This window comes from Physeter macrocephalus, chromosome 1, assembly GCF_002837175.3.
Source record: "Physeter macrocephalus isolate SW-GA chromosome 1, ASM283717v5, whole genome shotgun sequence".
In the NCBI taxonomy this organism is placed as follows: domain Eukaryota; kingdom Metazoa; phylum Chordata; class Mammalia; order Artiodactyla; family Physeteridae; genus Physeter; species Physeter macrocephalus.
The window spans coordinates 46,113,885-46,134,320 of record NC_041214.2 but is presented as its reverse complement, the minus strand read 5'-3'; the positions used below and the strand labels follow the sequence as shown (position 1 = coordinate 46,134,320).

Sequence of the window (20,436 nt, the reverse complement as noted above, 5' to 3'; positions counted from 1 at the left end):
AATTAATAGCTCAGGGTTTCCCTGGTGGCGCAGTGGTTAAGAATCTGCCTGCCAATGCAAGGGACACGGGTTCAAGCCCTGGTCCGGGAAGATCCCACATGCCGCAGAGCAACTAAGCCCGTGTGCCACAACTACTGAGCCCACGTGCCACAACTACTGAAGCCTGCACGCCTAGAAACGGTGCTCCACAACAAAAGAAGCCACAACAATGAGAAGCCCGCGCACCACAACGAAGCCCGCGCACAGCAACAAAGACCCAACACAGCCAAAAATAAATAAATTCATTAAAAAAAACTAATAGCTCAAGAGAAATCAGAGAAATGTTTAATGGTTACAATCTACCCATAGTAAGCATACTATACTGTACTCAAGCCATTTCCGAAGAGTAACGTAAATTGGAGACTACATGTCTTGTTAAGAAAAGGGACAATTTTAATAGGAAAATTACAAAAAGATAGACTAATAGCCTGATTATTCACATTTTAAAATCTATCAAGTTATGCTATCTAATACCTCTCACATATTGAGCTCACAAACAAAATTTGTTGGTTTCCTCTTAAACAGTAAAAGCCATCTTCCTCCACGCTGGCCTCGACTCAATATACTTCCAAAAGCATGAATCTGTGGTGCGGAGAAGTGATTTTCAAATCATGCTCTTCTAACTTATATAAAAGACTCCCCTTTGTCCCCTACCTTTTCTCAAAGGAGGAGAGGGTATGTGAATGATGATTCAGCTTTGTATGCCAACCCATAATGGAGCAGCCCAGCTTTTACATGTTCTAGAGTCTGGGATCCAACTCTGTTTAAACAGAATTCCATAACTTAACAACAACAAATAAAACCAACAAAAACCCAAACCAAAAAAAACCCACTGTAAACAAGCAGATTTCTTTCTCCTTTCTCCTGTTTTCCCCTGACCCACTGTTCCTTACATACTCACATTTCCTACCCTTCAGATACAGAGGAAGTGAAAAACTGAGAGTAAGAGGTGAGAAAGGGTTGGAGAAAGAAAAGGAAGAGATGGCGCTGCTGTGAAACTCATGCGAGCATCCAGCTGAAGACGAGTGTGCGCTGACCCTTGAGTGCTCAAGCAGGTTCAGAGCTAGGACTTGACATTAACGTGCCATCATGAGCCGCATATACATATTAGCGTCACGCCAGTACTTGCGGGCTCTGCCAACACGTGTGCTCTTTGCTCTGCTTAGCGAGAGTGGCGACAGTGACAGTGAGTGACAGTGAGGGCAGAGACAGTGCTTCTGGAAAGCCAGGCAGGGTACTGTCGTTATCTTTGTTCGCAGAGCCATTGTTGCTGATAAGAGTAACAAAAAAGTCGTATCATTACAGATTATTTTCTTTCAAAAAATTTTAAAGAAAATTTAATTCTATTAATGCAGTGAAGAGAGTAGACACGGTCCTCAAATTGGCTTTTCAATGCCTCACAAGTGCCTGGAAATATATCAATGCTCTATTAGCATGTAAAATTCTCCAATTAATTCACAAGGCTCTACTGAACATCTTTCCCACAGTGTTCAGACAATATATTTAATTCCTATAATGATACAAAAAAAAGTTGGCTACTACATTAAAACATGTTTTGAATATTTGGAATTCAGCTAGACATTTTCTGGATGATTCTTAAACTGTAGAGTATTCAGGGGTTTTTCTTCCCATCCCCAAAGAAATTAGATTTTTCTTTTTAGACATGAAGGCAATTTTTTTTTTTTTAGTTTTAATAACCAAATTTTGCTTTCCTATAATCACACGAAGAATCGGTTTATTCTCATGGTAATTTATTTGTGAGGACAGAGACAGAGGAAGGAGAAATAGGAGCAATAATCCGGAGAAAAAAAGTACATAGTTTACTAAGATGGAATAAATGGATTTAATGTCTCATGTGAGAACATGATACATGGATGTAAAAGTTAAAATATCCAAATCATGATAACTTTGCTTCCTCAAAGGATCAAAAAGTCACCTCAGGGTCTATTTCTTCGTCACTACTCATCAACAACACCTACCTGCTCTACGCAACACGAAAACAGCAGAATGATAGCATCTTGATGAAAAGTCCCTTCACAGATTTCAAAAAAAGGATAAGCATAGTTAAGCGTTCTGTGTTAGGGACACGACTGAATACATTAATGGAAACCTTGCAAGAGTAAGGACTTCCTGGACAGACCTCAGTTTGAATTCTAACTTAGCCATGACTTGGGGCGAGTAATTTAACCTCTTTGAGCCTGACTTTTCTCATCTACAAAAGAGGTGTGCTTACCTTGCAAAGCTGTTGTGAGGATTATAAATAACGTGCATAAAGTATCCTGTAGAGAGGTGTGTAGGAGGCTCTTAGCATAGGTAACAAAATTCAAAGTCTTCAGTTAACTGAATCTTCAAAAAATAAAAGGAGGAAAAACAAGGAATTGCAAACTATGGAAAGGTTATCAAAACTTCAGTAAACATAAAAAAGAATTACACAGTGATACAGAATCTCAAGCGATGCAATTCCAATGTTGGTATCTCAGAAACTGTAAACTGAGGAGTCTTGATGAGTGCGTCTAGCTGAGCGACGTAAAGACTGGCTGGTGGCACCTGTTCTCCGAGGCAGCTCGCTGCTTGTCTGACTCACCCTCCAGAGACACGTTCAGGTCAGCATCTTTGAACAGCCTCCTGGGCATAGCCAAGAGTGGACCTCCATCATATAAAACAAAACGATTCTCAGCAAACATACTCCCCCCACCTTCTGCCATTTTCTCATCCTTTCCGGGGCACCATCATTCTTTGGGTGACATAGGCTCAACATCTCAAAGTGGGTTTTTATACCAAAGCCTGACAAAACTACCTTTGTCATATCTCGAGTAGCCATGTCAAAACCTTTTCATTTCGAAACTCCAACCTCCAATTCCACATAAAGATACCCAAGAGATTAATTTCCTAACAGACCTAACCTCACGGCTGTAAAGCCTCTACAGACTCTATGATTTTGTGCGGTTTCTCTATGTGAGGTCTGGGGGTGACCTGACGCAGACCTCACCCAGACAGTTGCCAAGATGCACTGGCCAAATCCATGCCGACCTGGTAGAACGCTCTGGCGATGGGATCCAGCGTTTCACAAACTTCCCAACTGGTTCTTATGCACACAGAGGCTTGTGAACTACTAACTGTAAAATAAATACATTTCGCCACCACTAGGAGTAACAGCCAACATATTCGATGCTCAACATGGCCTAGTTTGTATGGACGAGCTCGCTTAATCCTCGTGACAGCGCTGCGAGGCGGGCATCACTGACACAGCGCTGGACACAGCAGGTGCAAGGCAGAGAAAGGGTAAGTGCCCTGCCCTGGGCCACACAGCCGGAAAGTGGTGCAAGCAGATTACGTGCAGGCAGTCTGCATCTGGAGGCTTTGTTCTTCAGCACTGCAGAGACCACTTCCATCTATCATTCAAGGGCCCTGACTCTCCAAACTTAACTTTTCTAGAATGAATTCCTACTACTATCCTGTATGCATGTGCTCCTTCACCTAGGCAGATTCTCACTGTTTTAGTGAGGTCGTCAGATCCTCTAAGTGAAACTGAGATAAGTAAAGAGGGCATTCACTACGTGACTTATTGTACATCCAAGAAAGCAAACCCATGAGTGCAGAACATGAGGGTTCTGGCTCCATGGCTGCCTTCCTTCTTTGTGATGGCTTCATCTTCCATCTGCTAGCAAGGCACTTCCAGGAGTTCCAATCCTCTTATCTAGACAGGACCACTTCCAAGCAGGGAGAGAGAGTATAACTGTCTGTGCTCTCCTCCACAGACGTGGGGAAAACATCTCCAGACTTCACCCAGCCCACGTCCCCTCACGTCTCACTGCTCAGGCCAAGCCACACAAGGGAAATATGATGATCATGAGTGGCCTGGATGAATTATTGGGGTGGAACGGATGTCAGGGTCAACCGTTATGACCACTACACTCATGCTTCTACATTTGTACATATTGCCTTCCTGTCTAGAATATTTGCCCTTCTCCATCTCTTTCTTCCATGGTCTCCATTTGTCTAAACTTAGCCATATTTTCCAAACCTCACTGCTCACCTCATTCTACCCTCCCTCCCTCCCTCCCTCCCTCCCTTCAGCCCTCCATCCAGCAAATATGTTTAGAGTACCGGGTATGAGGCAGACTCTCTTGGAGCCCTGGAGCTATAACGGTGAGGTAGACAGACACAGTCCCTGTCCTCATGGAACTCATGTTCTAGCACGGCAGCAGACAAAAATCACAGAAGCAGACCAAGCGAGAGTTATTATAAAGGTAACAAATAGGGGGAGAAGGAGCTATTTTAGTTACGTGGTGGTAAAGAAAAGCCTCACATGACAGGGATATTGAAGCCGAGACCTACAGGATAAGAAGGAGCTGAGCAAGAGGTGGGAGGGAAGCAGAATGTGGAAGGTCCCTAAGATGGGGAAGACCTGAGAGAGGTCCTCAGATGGAACAAGCAGGAAAGTGGCAGCATGAGCGCTGAAACGCCAGGTCACGTAGGGTCTTCAGGGCACCGTAAGGAGCTTCGAGTTAGATTTATTTCAAGCATTATGGGACGTCCATGGAGAGATAAAATACCACCTACATTTTAGGAAGATTGCTTAGGCTCCTCTGTAGAGACTGGACGGGGCAAGAATGCAAGCACAAGAAGAGGAGACAAACTGGTGATGTATTTTGTAGGTACGATGGACAGGACCCAGGGGTGAATAGCACAGGGGGATGAGTGACAGGTAAAAACTGATTTCTAGAGGTCTGGCCTGAGTTACTGGGTGAATGGTGTGCCATTATAATTTGGGAAGAGATGGGGTGGGGAGAGAATTGCAAATCAGTTTGGAGAGTAAAATCAATTGCTCCCTTTAACATGTAAAATCTGAGATGTTTGTAAAGCATCCAGGTGAAAATGTCAAGTAGGCAGTGGTACAGATGGGTGTGGAGCTCTGGGGAGAGAACGGAGTTGGACGTACATACACAATACATGTATATACATACTTGGAAGTCATTAGTGTAGGAGGTTATACCATGACAATCGTGGTGTGCAGTGTGAATATGACATGCCTAGATGCAGTTCTGGGGGGAATTTAACCTGCCTGGTGTTCTCTCAACTTCCTGGATCTGTAGTTTGGTGTCCACCATGAATTGAAGGAAATTCTCCATCTTTATTGCTTCAAATATTTCTTCTGTTCTTTTTTCTCTTTCTTCTCCTTATTCGTATTTGCATTACATGAATTTATGAATATGCCTGTAGTGGTTCCACAGTTCTTGTATGTTCTTTTCTGGTTTTTTTGTTTGTTTGTTTTGGGTTTTTGGCTGCACCATGTGGCTTGCAGGATCTTACTTCCCTGACCAGGGATCAAACCCGCACCACCTGCAGGGGAAAAGCACAGTCTTAACTACTGGAACGCCAGGGAAGTCCCCTCTTTTCTTGTTTTTTCAATCCTTGTTCTCTTTGCTTTTCCTTTTCGGAAGTTTTACTGACATATCCTCCAGCTCAGAGATTCTTTCCTCAGCCATGTCTAGTCTCCTATTAAGCACACTAAAAGCATTCCTCATTTCTGTTACAGTGTTTCTGACCTCTAGGTACTCCTTTTTGATTCTTTCGTAGAATTTCCATCTCTCTGCTCATATGCCCATCTGTTCTTGCATCCTATCTATTCTAGCCATTGGAGCCCTTAGCATCTTAATCACAATCTGTTTTAAATTCCCAGTCTGATCATTCCAACATCCCTGCCATATCGGAGTCTTGGTTCTGTTACTGCCCTGTCTCTTCGACCTGTGTTTTTTGTCTTCTAGTGTGCCTTGTGATTTCTTCTTGACAGCTGGATGTGATGTGCTGGGTCACGGGAACTGCTTCAAATAGGCCTTTGGTAATGCAGTGATAAGGTGCAGGAATAGGGGCAGCATTCTGTACTCCTATGATCAGATCATTCTTTTCTTTCTTTCTTTTTTTTTTTCGGCATGTGGGATCCTCCCGGACCGGGGCACGAACCCGTGTCCCCTGCATCGGCAGGTGGACTCTCAACTACTGCGCCACCAGGGAAGCCCCAGATCATTCTTTTAGTGAGCCTCTGCCTCTGAACTGTGAGCTTCAGTGCTTCTCAGTACCCCCCCACCCCACTTACGTGGGACAGCGTGACTAGACTGGGCTGGAGTTGGGTATTTCCCTTCCCCAGGGCCATTAGGCTCTGATAAATCCCCAGTAGTTTAGGCTCCGATACACAGTTTCTCTTGAGGACAGCCTCTGTTATGAAGAACAGAATGCTCTGGAGTATTTCAACATGGTTCCTTTCCCCTCCCCCTGCCAGAAGCAAGAGGGATTCACTGTAAAACTACACAACTGTGGGGTCACTATGGCTGGGTCTCCCCGGAGTTTTGAAATCTCAGGCTTGTCCACTCTTCACCTCCAGAAATTTGTCAATAACCGTTTACGGTTTCTTACCCCTGTGCTGGTTTCCACAGACAGTTCTGCTCCAGTAAGTGGTGATACTCTGTATTTGCCTGACTGTCTCTCCAATTCTGGGGCAACGGTTTGCCTTGTGACACCACTTCTCTGACAGATCTTAAGGAGAGCTGTTGATTTTTCAGTTTCTTCGGCTTTCTACTTGTTAGCACAGAGTGATGGCCTGCAAGCCCCTTATGCGCTGGGCCAGAGACTGGGAGGTCTCCTCGTTTTTTAAATTACGAATTTCAGGGACAGATGGGATTTGAGAGACCATCTTCTTGAATCTTCTCTTTTTTAAAGACAAGAAAGCACAGGCAGGGGAAAGTTAAATGGCTTGTCCAAGTACCTAGAGCTACTTAAAGGCATCAGAACCTGGCTGGACTCCAGCATTTCTTACTTCCTACCTGCAACTAGAAAGCAGCTCTGTTTTTTCAATAGTATTATAGTCATGTTTAAAGATAAAAAGGTTCTTAACTTATAGAGCCACATACCGAAATATGTACGAGGAAATGATGGGATGCCTGGGGTCTGCTTTCAAATCTGAAGTGAGATGGGGGTGGATGGGTATAGTTTGGCCATGTGTTGATCAACGTGATGGGAAAAGACTTCGTTATACTCATCTCCTACTTGGTATATGACTGGAATTTCCCATGGTAAAAACATGGCAAAGCAGAAAAAGAATGAAACAAGTGTTGATTTTGACTTCATCATTCATACTACTAAAAGAATTCATGCTATTATTATTACAGAAGGCTTGTAAGTAAACATGAATTGAAAGCTGATACCAACTTACTGGGCTTAGTACATCTACCAAATCATACAGGTAAATAAACTCTACCAATTATAAATCAAATTGATTTATATAAAAATCACAGCCCTACATCTCTAAACGTCTCCATTATTTTACCATCTCACAGCTATCAGGGTACCTTAGCCCCAGCTGAGATCAAGCGGATGCAATACTTAACTACAAACCTCTTATACAATATAGTAACTCGGTTTGCTTTTTCATTCTCAAATAAAATATTTTTCCTGCAGCAGAACAACTTTCATTAATGGTACAATGTGCACAGGGCTGTAAAAAGACTGCTCATTAATTCAAACAATAGGATTAAATGTTCTATATTTACCCTTAGAAACCAGAAGAAAAAGCCATCAAATTCAGTATTAATTAAGGCAAACACAGGAAAAGCAAAGGTATTCAAGTCCATTAATATTTGCTCTCCATGCAGAAAGGCTACCCAATCCTCTATAAGAGGAGGTCTGTCCATGGACTGCTTCTTTTGTGACTGATTGTAGATAAATGAATACAGTTAGGAAATCATTCGTACCTTAGTATGATAACTGCAAGTCTTTGCTATCTTTTCATTAACATTGTACTACAAATTATGTAGTCTTTGCTTTATTTCTTAGACTTATCTGGTTGACTACAGAAAAGAAGCTCCTTAAAGATTTATGTCTTATTTAATTTGGTATTTTCTGTAGAGCTTGGCACACTAAATAACCACTGAATTAAACAGAATTATCAAACAGTACTTATCTTTCCAAATGAGTCAGGGAAGAAAAGCTTGAAGGGAAACTCTTAAAATACCCACTCACTCTCAAAATTCTCAGGAGTGTTCCTTCCCACTATTCAAGAGGTCAACCCCCAGACTCAGGAACTAAGCTGGGCAACTAAGCATCACGAGTTGAAGGAGGGTGTGGGATTCTGTCTTCAGCATTCCAGAGCTAAGGCATGGTCCTTACTAGGCAGCACCAGGATGTATTTACTTCCAATCTTAGGATTCAAGAAGGGATGTCGGGGACTTCCCTGGTGGTCCAGTGGCTGGGACTCCACGCTCTCAATGCAGGGGGCCTGGGTTCGATCCCTGGTCAGGGAACTAGATCCCTCATGCCACAACTAGGAGTTCCCATGCAACAACTAAAGACCCCGCAGGTGGGACTTCCCTGGCGGTCCAGTGGTTGAGACTTTGCCTTCCAATGCATGGGGGTGGCAGGTTCAGTCCCTGGTGGGGGAGCTAAGATCCCACATGTCTCACGGCCAAAAAACCAAAACATAAAACAGAAGCAATACTGTAACAAATGCATTAAAGACTTTTTAAAAAGTCCACATCAAAAAAATCTTAAAAAAAAAAAAGGATGTGGGATTTACGCTCTATTCTCACTGATAATACTCATTAGTATCCTCATAAAGACTTCATACATTTTGCAAAAGTGCAATGGCTCATATTCCAGTTTAAGATATATGTTTAAAGTACCTGGTACCTCTTACAATAACTGTTTAGAAATGAATAAACACACTGGTCATGCAAACATTATACAGATTACAATGTTAGTTTGTTATCAAGTAATTAAAAGCAGTTATAAGTGAAAGAAGACCAAGAGCTCTTATCTAGGCTGACAATGTATTAACTGCCATCCTGATAAGAGAGAAATAATTGTTAAACATTAAAACAAGAGCTATGACCAGAACTAGATATACACTCCTATATTAAATCTTCAGAAAAGATTATACATACTGAGAAATGAAAAATGAACTGGCAGGGCTTTATTTTCATATCCTCACTATTACGATAAATAATGAAAATATAAGATAATTCCAGTTAAGAGTTTTTTTTTTTTTTTTAAGTTATCTTTAGTTCACATCCCAAGACATCTGGCGTGTTAGGACTGGGGTAAACTGGCTTTAGTTAAAGCACTAGTTATAAACTGTTTTATATGTACTCAGGAGAATGAAACAGGCACAGCTTCAGAGATCCTAAAGCTTTCACTGAATGTTGTGATTCCTTAACGTAGAAGGGACCTTTTAAACAAGAACTGCAAACTCTTCACCATATATTGTAAGTAGACAAGGAGAGAAAACCAAGTCTTTAAGAGCAATGGATTCGCTTGCCCAGTATTGGGAGGCTGTTCATTTGCAGCACAGCTCAACAGGGACCTAGAACTTGGTGATTCAAAAATCTCAGGATAGGAAGGATCTTGAAATGTCATCCTGTCTAAAGCCTTCACTGTATCTTCCTGACAACTGATCATCCACCACCGGCTCGAATGCCACACCTTCTAGAAACAGAATCTTTTCCAAGCAAACAGCCTATATAGTCAGCCCTCCATATCCACGGGTTCTGCATCCGTGGATTCAAGCTACCATGGATCGAAAATCTTCAGAATAAAAAATTCCAGAAAGTTCCAAAGAGCAGAACTTGAATTTGCCATGCCCAGCAACTATTTATGTAGCATTTTATTTACAACTATTTACATAGTACTTACATTGTATTAGGTATTACACGTAATCTAGAGATGATTTAAAGGATACAGGAGAATGTACATAGATTATATGCAAATACTACGCCATTAATGTTTTGACTCACTGACCAACAAATCTCCTGGTCTTTAGTCAACACTGGTAAACAAATCTACCATTATGCCACATTTCTCTCATTCAATAACTGCCATCATTTGGGAAAGCCAAATTTTGTGTACTGCATTTATTCCTGTTACGTTTCACCTTCTGAATAAGCATAAGCCCATCTCCTAGGCCAGGTAATAATAGACTGCAATAGAATAGATCACTACCTAATTTCATAAGAGTTTGTGCCTACCACAAACATGTATAAAATATCTTCTGTTGCATTTCTGCCTAAATGATCTGAGAATTATTCTTCAAGCTAACAGAGGAACACCCCATACAACAATCCTACAGATGCCTAAACACTACTAGTTCACACATGATCAGGTAGACCATGCCCTTTGGAAGAGTTTTAACTTTCAGAAAAGTTCTCCCTAATACTAAACTAAAATCTTGCTTCCTCAGTTGAAAGCAAAAGGAATAAGGATGCTACTTCTCGTACACGATCCATATGACCTTCTTTTTACCCGTCTGAAAACAGTTCTTATCCTCTTCCTCAAGGTTACTCTGTTCCTGACTAGGCAACGCTTCGTCTGCAACATGTGTGGTTCTAATTACAAAGGCAGAAAAATATACATGTAAAGACCGTTCCTGTCCTGGAAAGAAGGGGAGTCTGGGGAGAAGACTTCATAGAAGAAGCAGGATTTAAACTAAACTTCAGATCTACATATCAACAGACATATCATGATTCAACACTTAGTGACTATTCTTGCCTCTTTACAAGTGGTTCTGGTGTAAATGGTGAAGAGAGCTGTAAAGACCTGTCATGGAAGTTAGAATTATGAACATGACTTGTCCCCTGACTTCAGATAACAAGGAACGGTCACCAAGAGATGGTGTGGCCTTGCTTCTTAGAACTGTCTATCTCCTACATTACTCTCTAGCGTTTCTGGTTACTTTAAGCCTCACTTCCAACACCACATAAAAGAGCCTTGTATGACCTTTACACATACATCTTAACATGATGTGACTATGGGACTGTCAATTACAATTATTTTTCCAAATCACATAATCATAAAACTTGAGAGACAGAAAGACCTCTTTTATAAGCTTTCTAATCCAATTCCTTCATTTTATTCAAGAGGTGACTCAGTAAGCAGTTACAGAGTTCCTTCTGGGAAATATAACTAGTTCATACCTTCACTAAGCATTTACTGGGCTCCTGTTATGTACAATGCACCATGTGGGAGGCTACAGAGGTTACAGTATGAATACTGATATTTATGTACTTTAAATGGAAACAATGTAAATATCTAAAAATAGAAAAATGGTTAAATAACTTATATTCAAACAGTAGAATATGAAGTCATTACAAATTATATATTTGAAGATTTTTTTAGTGATATGGGGAACTTGCTCAGTGAAAAAAGCAAACTAGAGTTAATTTTATCTCATTTTTATAAAAATTACAGGCACAAACAGAATAAAAACCTGAAAAGATATCAAACATGTTGATCTTCATCATCTCTGGATGGTGAGATCACAGGTTGTTTTCATCATCTGTTTGCGCCTTTATGTCCAAATTCTCTATAAGGAGACTCATTTTCTTTTACCGTGAAAGGAAGGATTGTATTTAGAATGTCATTGGCATTCTTACTACAGAGTTATATCTCATTAATAAGTATCAAATTAATGAATGATTAAAAATATGTGTGAACAGTCATATCTCACACAGTCAACGAGCTCACATTCAGCAGACAACTGAAACTAACATAAATAATAATTTGTTAGAAAATCTTCAATTCTATAGTAGATGAGGGCCACTTGTTCTAATGTTTCATCATGGACTCCTTCCTTCAAGCATCTGTCACCTCCCAAATGCCTCCAAAGTATTTTGTTCATCAGAACCACTTTTTTTTTTTTTTAGATTCCATATATATGTGTTAGCATACGGTATTTGTTTTTCTTTTTCTGACTATGAACCTAGGGGCAGGACAGGAGTACAGATGCAGACGTAGAGAATGGACTTGAGGACACGGGGAGGGGGAAGGGTAAGCTGGGATGGAGTGAGAGAGTGGCATGGACATATATACGCTACCAAATATCAAATAGACAGCTAGCGGGAAGCAGCCGCATAGCACAGGGAGATCAGCTCGGTGCTTTGTGACCACCTACAGGGGTGGGATAGGGAGGGTGGGAGGGTGGGAGGGAGGGAGATGCAAGAGGGAGGGGATATGGGGATATATGTATATGTACAGCTGACTGACTTTGTTATAAAGCAGAAACTAACATATCATTGTAAAGCAATTATACTCCAATAAAGTATGGAGTATAAAGATGTTGAAATGAAAAGTATTTTGTTTATTCGTTCTTGTGTCTACAAGCCGAGACTTAGCAGCCTACCAGCTGGCCTTTTGTCAGCAACCATGCAAGTCTGACTGCTGGTTTTGAAACCGATTAGCTGAGGAGTGAGGCAGAGTCTTCAGGATTCGGCAGCGCTGAGCAAGAGTGGGCAGAGGCAGAATGTCCCCACTGCATGCGCTAGGTGCCATGCAATTCAAATCGGCTGACCAGGCCTCCAGAGAAGACGACATCAGTGAAATTCACGACCCATTCATTCACTCGGGCAAATATTTATTCGGCTCCTTCTATCTGCTGGCACAAAGACCTCAATGTGAAGGAAAAGGCTCACGGTCTAGCTCAGGTCTCTCTCAAGACCCTGCAGAACAGGTGAGTGGGAATACTCTCTGCGAAGCCCCTACAAAACGAAACACCAATCCTCAAGCAACGCCTACAGCTGCTCTGGTGATTCTGAGGAGGCACATCCCTGTGCTATTTCAAGTCCTGAGTGGCTTCCACTCCTGTCGTTGCCATGCTGGCTCTCAGGGAGGTCTGGTAAGAGAAACCCATCACTGTACAGATAGAACAACGAAAAGAGCTCATTCTGAGGGTGAAGGAGGGGTAGCTCTTCTTTACATTTGCAGCATCTGCATAGCCAGAGACGGTACAGCTCACGGGTTACGATGGGCACATTGGAAAAGTAACATTTGTGAAAGACAAAATCAGGAAGACTAGAACAGGTGCTAAGGTCTTTAATCTAACATCCTTACCGCCAAGGGCATTTTAACTGTATTAAAGTAGCATTTGCAAAGTAACAGCCTGACTTAAATACTGCTAAATCTGGCACTGAGATTCGTTACCTCTGTAATCATCACATTGCACCACATCTCCTTCTACTGTTGTTCTGAAGATTCAGGGAGTCTGTCTACATGCTAACGTGAAAGATCTATCATAACAGTGATTTTTAACAGCTCCAGAAAACATTCGGTGGTTGATAGAATGCCTAGCATAAAACCTGCTTTTCAACAAACAACACTTTTTTCTTTTTCAGTTACTATCTTGGCTGCCAGTTCCGCAGAAGAGTAACGGAACTTTGGAAATATGGGAAAGGCTTAGATGTTTTAGTTACTAAAATAACCCTCAAGAAGCCAGTAAATTCTATTCTGTTACAAATCTAGGATTGACTAAAGTTATGGTTGTACCTCATCTGTAATTTACTTTAAAATACTAACTGCTGATTTCAAACATTTTTGTCTGTGTCTGTGACAGCGGGATATACATCTTATATCACTACCCAATGACATATACATATATAACAGAGAGAAAAGGTTCACAAAATAATACTTACTACAAGCAGTGTACATCTATCCCATCCCATTCCCAATTACACTAAAGCACAAGATATTGGTCCCACTGATTTTTCACAAACCACTAAATGATCATCGTTGAGACTTGAAAAAATATCAGTATAGATCGTATGATGTATCTCTACATAGGCAAGTTAACATGCAAGGGGCCTAGTCAAGAATTACCACTCTGAGAGTGGTTAGTTAGCTTGGCCAAAGACTCTCTTCAAGATTTTCACTCCAGAGGCAGATGGATGCAATGTGTTTACCTGCACCTCCAATGGAGGCTGCATCTGTGAGCACCAAAGAGGTCAGCAATAGATTTTATTGGGGAAATAAACAGCGTTCAGAATAAGTGACTGGCCAGAAGTAGCATCCAGGCTCCTCCACCCCTGCGTGAATGGAGTGGGTTCTCGGGCAAGTCCCATAGTCCAATTCCTTTTGAGTTGCATGCAAGGTCATGACCGCCTTCAGGCCTTGTTCCTGCACCAAACACCCTTCCCAAATTAGTAGAAGATTCTGATGCCTAATCAGACTAGAAAGTTTGCTAATCCTACCATCAGAATATTTTCTTGCCTTAGTGCTTGTCCGAGCATGTTTAAAAGGACAAAGCAGGGAATTTACTTGCCTATGAAAAAGGGTTCTATGATCTTTTTTGTGTCTGCGTGATAACCAAGGTTTGTACGTGTGGCAAAATTTGGTCTGAGATCTCAGTTCACCTGAAGCAAGGCTGTGACAATTACCAAAAGAACCTGAAAAAATATGAATAGTCAAATTGGCTTGGATAGGTTTGCAACAGAAAGGTCCATATAATTCTCATATAATACACAAATCAGTATTATTTCATCAAACATTTAACTTCTTTGTGACATGTTTTAAATTATAGAAAAAGATCTTTATCAAATAATTTTTTAGGTCCTAAAATTATCTCAGTTTCTCTTCAGTGAATGATTTTACTATATTCTAATATAATTTTATATAAATTCCGTTTTTCAAACCACAGAGGTCAGATGCTGTAGTAAACTAAAACTTGGCATAGCAAAGACAAAAAAAGAGAATGGAAGGAAATATCCTATTAAGAGTCAGGGAAAGCTTTATTCTATGAAGGAAAAAAGAAAACCTAATCTCAATGGGAAATGTAATAAGTTTGAATCCTAAATAGCTTCCAATTTGTCAAGTCAGAGTTTAATGCTTGTTTTACAACATGAAACAGACGCATCCTTTATAACATTAAAATGTGGACTATTAAAATGAGATATTACTTTGAAAATCAGTTTTATCTTCTCGTGGAATTAAACAAAGTATATTCCACTTTATCTGTTGTTTATTACTCTCTTGTTTTCAACACCACCCCCCCTACCCTCTTTATTCAAAGGAACCTAAACACCATAATGGAGTTCCTAGCAGCTTAAATGTTTGGCAGAAAACATTTCATGCATTGTGGTATTCCTAAAGCATCCAGGGAGCCCTAGCATTCTCTGAGGCTAGGTCTTATGTACATGAGCATTTTTTTAAGTTATACACAAAACCATATGTAATACTAGTGCTATTAAAATAATTTTCTAGTAGTACTACGTATAGATGTTAGGGAGAAGGAACAGAAACTATAAAAAAAAAATTCAGCAGTATTGCTGAAAGTGTGGTTTTCAGACTCACACTAAATTAGATTCTCTGGGGTTGAGGCAATTTACATATTTAACAAGACTTCTGAGAAGTTACTGAGTTACTACAGTTTGAGAACCACTGTACTAGAAGTCTGTGTGGAAAACACACACAAATTCAAAATATTTGAGTTTTACACTACTCCACACAATTTCTTCCTGAGAAACGTCTGTTATTTTGGTGTAATTCCTTCTGAAAGTTTTCCTTTGCTTAAGTAACTACAGCTATGTAATCACTTCCCTCCTTTTACTTAACATAAGTCTTTCGATATTTATATATATACATAAATATATATAATATATATCAATCAACATTTTAATGGCTGCCTATTCATTCTGTTGAATAGATATACCACAACTTACCCCATTAAGCTCTCACTGCTAGAAATTTAGGGTACTATTACACAAAATGCTACATGACGAGCCATGGACAAGTATCTCGGAGCACCTGTCCAGTTACTGCCTTTGTAATTTCACAGTCACAGGACACACACTGCTGAACTGCCAGCTGGAAAGACTGTGCCAATTTACAGCGTCACCAACAGCATACGATGCTGCCTGTATCCCCACATCCTTGACAAGCCGAGTTACATCTTTTTAATCTTTGCCAATCTGACCGACCAAATACGGATATTTGGGTTTTCTGGTTCTGCTTAGTAGTCACTATGGTTAATTTAAAATATTTCAGGTTTAAAACACAAATGAAACCAAATTTATGGTATAACAGCAGCAGAGGTTAATTATTTTCCTTCCAAGACTAAACGCCAAATTCCTATAGGACTATTTAAAAAAATACATATCAAATAACCATAACTTGTAAGAACAGGTACCTTTAGATCAGCTTTAATCATAACATAATGAGGTGATGATTGAATTCACCTGTCAATTTGGGACGGATACCCGGATGCAGCTTTTTTTTTTTTTAAGGCTAATATACTATTTCTTGAGCTACTGACACTGATTCATTGAACGCCTATCTTTTGCCAAACATGATAAAAAGAAATCCCCACTATGAAACTGAACTTGGAAAATACATGATAACATATAGCTAATAATCTTTAGAAGGTGAGGACAAGGCTGTACTTGAGTACCTTCCCTGACAGTTAATATACTGATTCCCCTGCACTGAGCCAGTCTAACGGCACCATTTTTCAAACAGCATTTGCTCACTTCATGTCTCTGTGTCACATTTTGGTAATTCTCATGATATTCCAAACTTTCTCATTATTATTTTATTTGTTATAGTGATCTGTAATCGGTGGGAGGTGAGGAAGCTGCTTAAGAAAAGTTTGAGGCTAGCAGAGGTTGGTTCATGAGGTTGAAGGAAAGAAGCCATCTCTGTAACAAAGAAGTGCAAAGTGAAGCAGCATATGTTGATGGAGATGCTGTAGCAAGGTATCCAGAAGACCTACCTAAAGATGATTCATGAAGGTGGTTACACTAAGCAACAGATATTTCATTGTAGATGAGACAGCCTTATATTTAAACAAAATGCCATCTAGGATTTCTCATAGCTATAGAGGAGAAGTCAGTGCCTGGCTTCAAAGCTTCAAAGGACAGGCTGGTTCTCTTGTTAGGGGCTAAAGCAGCTGGTAACTTTAAGTGGAAGCCAATTCTCATTTACCATTCTAGAGCCCTTAAGAATGATGCTAATCTACTCTGCCTGTGCTCTAGAAATGGAACAACAAAGTCTGGATGACAGCACATATATCTGTTTACAACATGGTTTCCTGAATATTTTAAGCCCACTGTTGAGACTTATTGCTCAGAAAAAAAGATTCCTTTCAAAATACAACTTATTGGCAATGCACCTGGTCACCCAAGAGCTCCGATGGAGATGTACAAGACTCCTGTTGTGGGACTTCCCCGGTGGCGCAGTGGTTAAGAATCCACCTGCCAATGCAGGGGACACAGGTTCGAGTCCTGGTCCGGGAAGATCCCACATGCCGCGGAGCAACTAAGCCCATGTGCCACAACTACTGAGCCTGCGCTCTAGAGCCCACGAGCCACAACTACTGGGCCCACGTGCCACAACTACTGAAGTCCACGTGCCTAGAGTCCATGCCGTGCAACAAGAGAAGCCACCGCAATGAGAAGCCCGCGCATCGCAACGAAGAGTAGCCCCCGCTCGGCACAGCTAGAGAAAGCCCGTGCACAGCAACGAAGACCCAATGCAGCCAAAATAAATAAACAAACAAACAAACAAATAAATAAATAGACTCATGCTGTGTTCATGCCTGCTAATACAACTTCCATTCTGGAGCCCATGGATCAAGGAGTAGTTGTGATTTTCAAGTCTTATTATTAAAGAAATACATTTCATAAGGCTATAGCTGCCATAGATAGTGATTCCTCTGATGCATCTAGGCAAAGTCAACTGAAACCTTCTGGAAAGGATTCACCATTCTAGATGCCATTAAGAACATTCGTGATTCATGGGAAGAGGTCAAAATATCAACATTCAGAGGAGCTTGGAAGCAGCTGATTTAACCCTCATGGATGACTTGAAGGGGTTCAAGACTTCAGTGGAGATAGTAACTGTAGATGTGGTGGAAACAGCAAGGGAACTAGAATTAGAAGTGGAGGCTGAAGATGTGACTGAATTGCTGCAATCTTACGAGAAAACCTGAACGGATAAGGAGCTGCTGCTTCTTATGGATGAGCAGAGAAAGCGGTTTCTTGAGATGGAGTCTACTCTGGGTGAAGATGCTGTGAAGGTCGTTGAAATGACAAAGGATTTAGAGTATTACCTAAACTTAGTTGATAAGGCAGCAGCAGGGTTTGAGAGGACTGACTCCAATTTTGAAAGAAGTTCTAATGTGGGTAAAATACTGTCAAACAGCAGTGCACGCTGCAGAGACATCGTTCATAAAGGGAAGCGTCAGTTGATGCAGAAAACTTCACTGCTGTCTTATTTTAAGTAATTGTCACAGACCCCCAGCCCTCAGCAACCACGACCCTCATCAGTCAGCAGCCATCAACGCCAAGGCGAGACCCTCCAGCAGCAAAAAGATTACGACTCACTGAAGGCTCAGATGATGGTTAGCGTTTTTTAGCAATAAAAAACTTTACGGCACTTTAAAATTAGGCATGTACATTGTTTTTAAAGATATAACACTACTGCATACCTAGCAGACTCCAGTATAGTGTAAACATAACTTTTATACACACTGGGAAACAAAAAAAATTCACGCGTCTCGCTTGATTGTGATAGTGGCTTTACTGAGGTGGTCTGGAACCCAACCCGAATTACCTCCGAGGTGTGTCTGTATAGTGCATTAAGGGCTACAGAGCAATACACAAGCAAGCACTTTCTAGTGCTAGGTACAGGATCTGTGGGAACACAGAGAAGCTAAGGGAAGTTACTTCAAGAAATGTCTAAGCTAAAACCTAAAGAATGAGTAGGTCAAGGCAAAGAGTGGGTGGAAAAGGATGCTTCCAGACAGAGGTAATTGAATCTCTTTCACCAAAAGGTGAAGAAGGAGCGTTAGAGGTTGAGGGAAATAAAGTCATTTAGACTGAGTCTTTGGGAGGCAGGGCAAGGGGAGGTACCAAACGATTAAGGCTGGACTGATCTTAACGACTACAGTTGGAACTTGAAATTTAATACTTCCAATCTCTTCCCTGAGGGTGTATAGTTAAAACACCATTAGGAAAAGTTATAATCAAAGGGATATTAGCCATACTACTGCAGAAATCAATACAATATGAATTTCTTATTAATGGCTTGAAACACTTATCATTTGTTTCTATTACAAAGCTAAAGGGAAATTTTTGCCTAATGTTAACCACATGATGAGCTGAAGTTTAAATTATCTTTTCAATAAGCATCTTGATTCCCTACCTACGATGCAATACTTTCTCTAGTTTGTCAGTTTTTCCTTAAAACTTCCATCAAATTGCCAAGAGCCAATGTGATAAAAAGCAATGATACTCAAGTTTCAGCTGCATCAGAATTACCTGGAAGGCTGTTAAAACACAGGTTTCTGAGCTCCCAGGCCAGAGTTTCTGATTCTGTAAGTATGGGGAGGGGTTGGAGGTTGTATATTTCTGACAAGTTCCCAGGTGATGCTGATGCTGGGGTCCTGAACCACACCTTGAGAATCACTGCATCATGTTGTAAGCGTACCTGAGTAAAGGTACGAGGGAAAAAGAACTGTCTCTGGACTCTTACCTATGGTAGAAACAGTCAGGTGTCCAAATTTAACTTAGTTGAATTGCATTTTCCAAACATCTTGAGGAACTGACACTACAATCTTCCTGTCTGAATTTACTGTTCAACCAGTAGGAATTCTACTAATAGTCTACCTCTAATTTCACACAGAGCGGTTTAATACTTTAAGCTTGTCAATAATGGCTAACAAGAACCATCAGCTAAGAGCATTGTGCCTTTGAAAGCTCTCTGAAACCACTTTAGTCTGGCTGCTGCTACTACTACTAAGTGAAATTATATCCTTCCAAAATGATCTAGTGTACAAATAAGGTCCTTTATAAGTCAAAGGATTTTTAACATGAACAACAATCTTTTCTTTAAAAACACAGCAAATAAATTTTAAGATAGTGAAAATGGAGATTACAAACAACTGCAATGAATTTTATTAACAAAGCCCAACATTTACATACATGAAGTTATTCTATTGAATTAAATATGTGATTATAATCATTGGTAATTCTGCATCATCTCTGGGGGGCTTGACACTTCCGTGAACACAAGTTAGCTACATATGAGGTCCATACTGTCATCTAAACGTGCTGTTGGCACAATTTTAATAATCAATATACACAAAGACAAGCAACCGTGATTTCACTTTCATTCCAATTAGAATTATTAATTTTAATAATGCATAGTTAGCAATGATGCATTAAAGATTTTCATAAACTGCTGAAAACAAAATTATGCATATAATTATAACAACAACGTTAGTTCACTGACTCCGTGGAAGGCTGCATGCACTGCACTAAGTACTTAATTTTCACACTCTGTACCTCAGTCTTCTGGTGCAAGGAAATGTAACCCAGAGAACTTAAGTAACTTGCCAAAAATGATACAACTGTTAAATAGACAGCTGTGACATTTCTGGCATTCTTTTGAGACACTATTTTTTTTTTTTTTTTTTTTTTGCGGTACGCAGGCCTCTCACTGTTGTGGCCTCTCGCGTTGCGGAGCACAGGGCACGAACCCGTGTCCGCTGCATCGGCAGGCGGATTCTCAACCACTGCGCCACCAGGGAAGCCCTTGAGACACTATTATAGAAGAAACTACTGGAGTACTACTAAGTTCTAATTT

General features: G+C 40.6%; 1 protein-coding gene and 1 pseudogene across 3 annotated transcripts in view; one reads left to right on the top strand and one right to left on the bottom strand.

Moving 5' to 3' along the window:
• UBE2E2 (ubiquitin conjugating enzyme E2 E2) overlaps positions 1 to 20,436 on the bottom strand; it is a 384,777-nt gene that overhangs the window by 177,636 nt on the left and 186,705 nt on the right. The window lies entirely within an intron of this gene.
• Positions 17,158 to 20,250, top strand: LOC129391463 (tigger transposable element-derived protein 1-like; annotated as a pseudogene).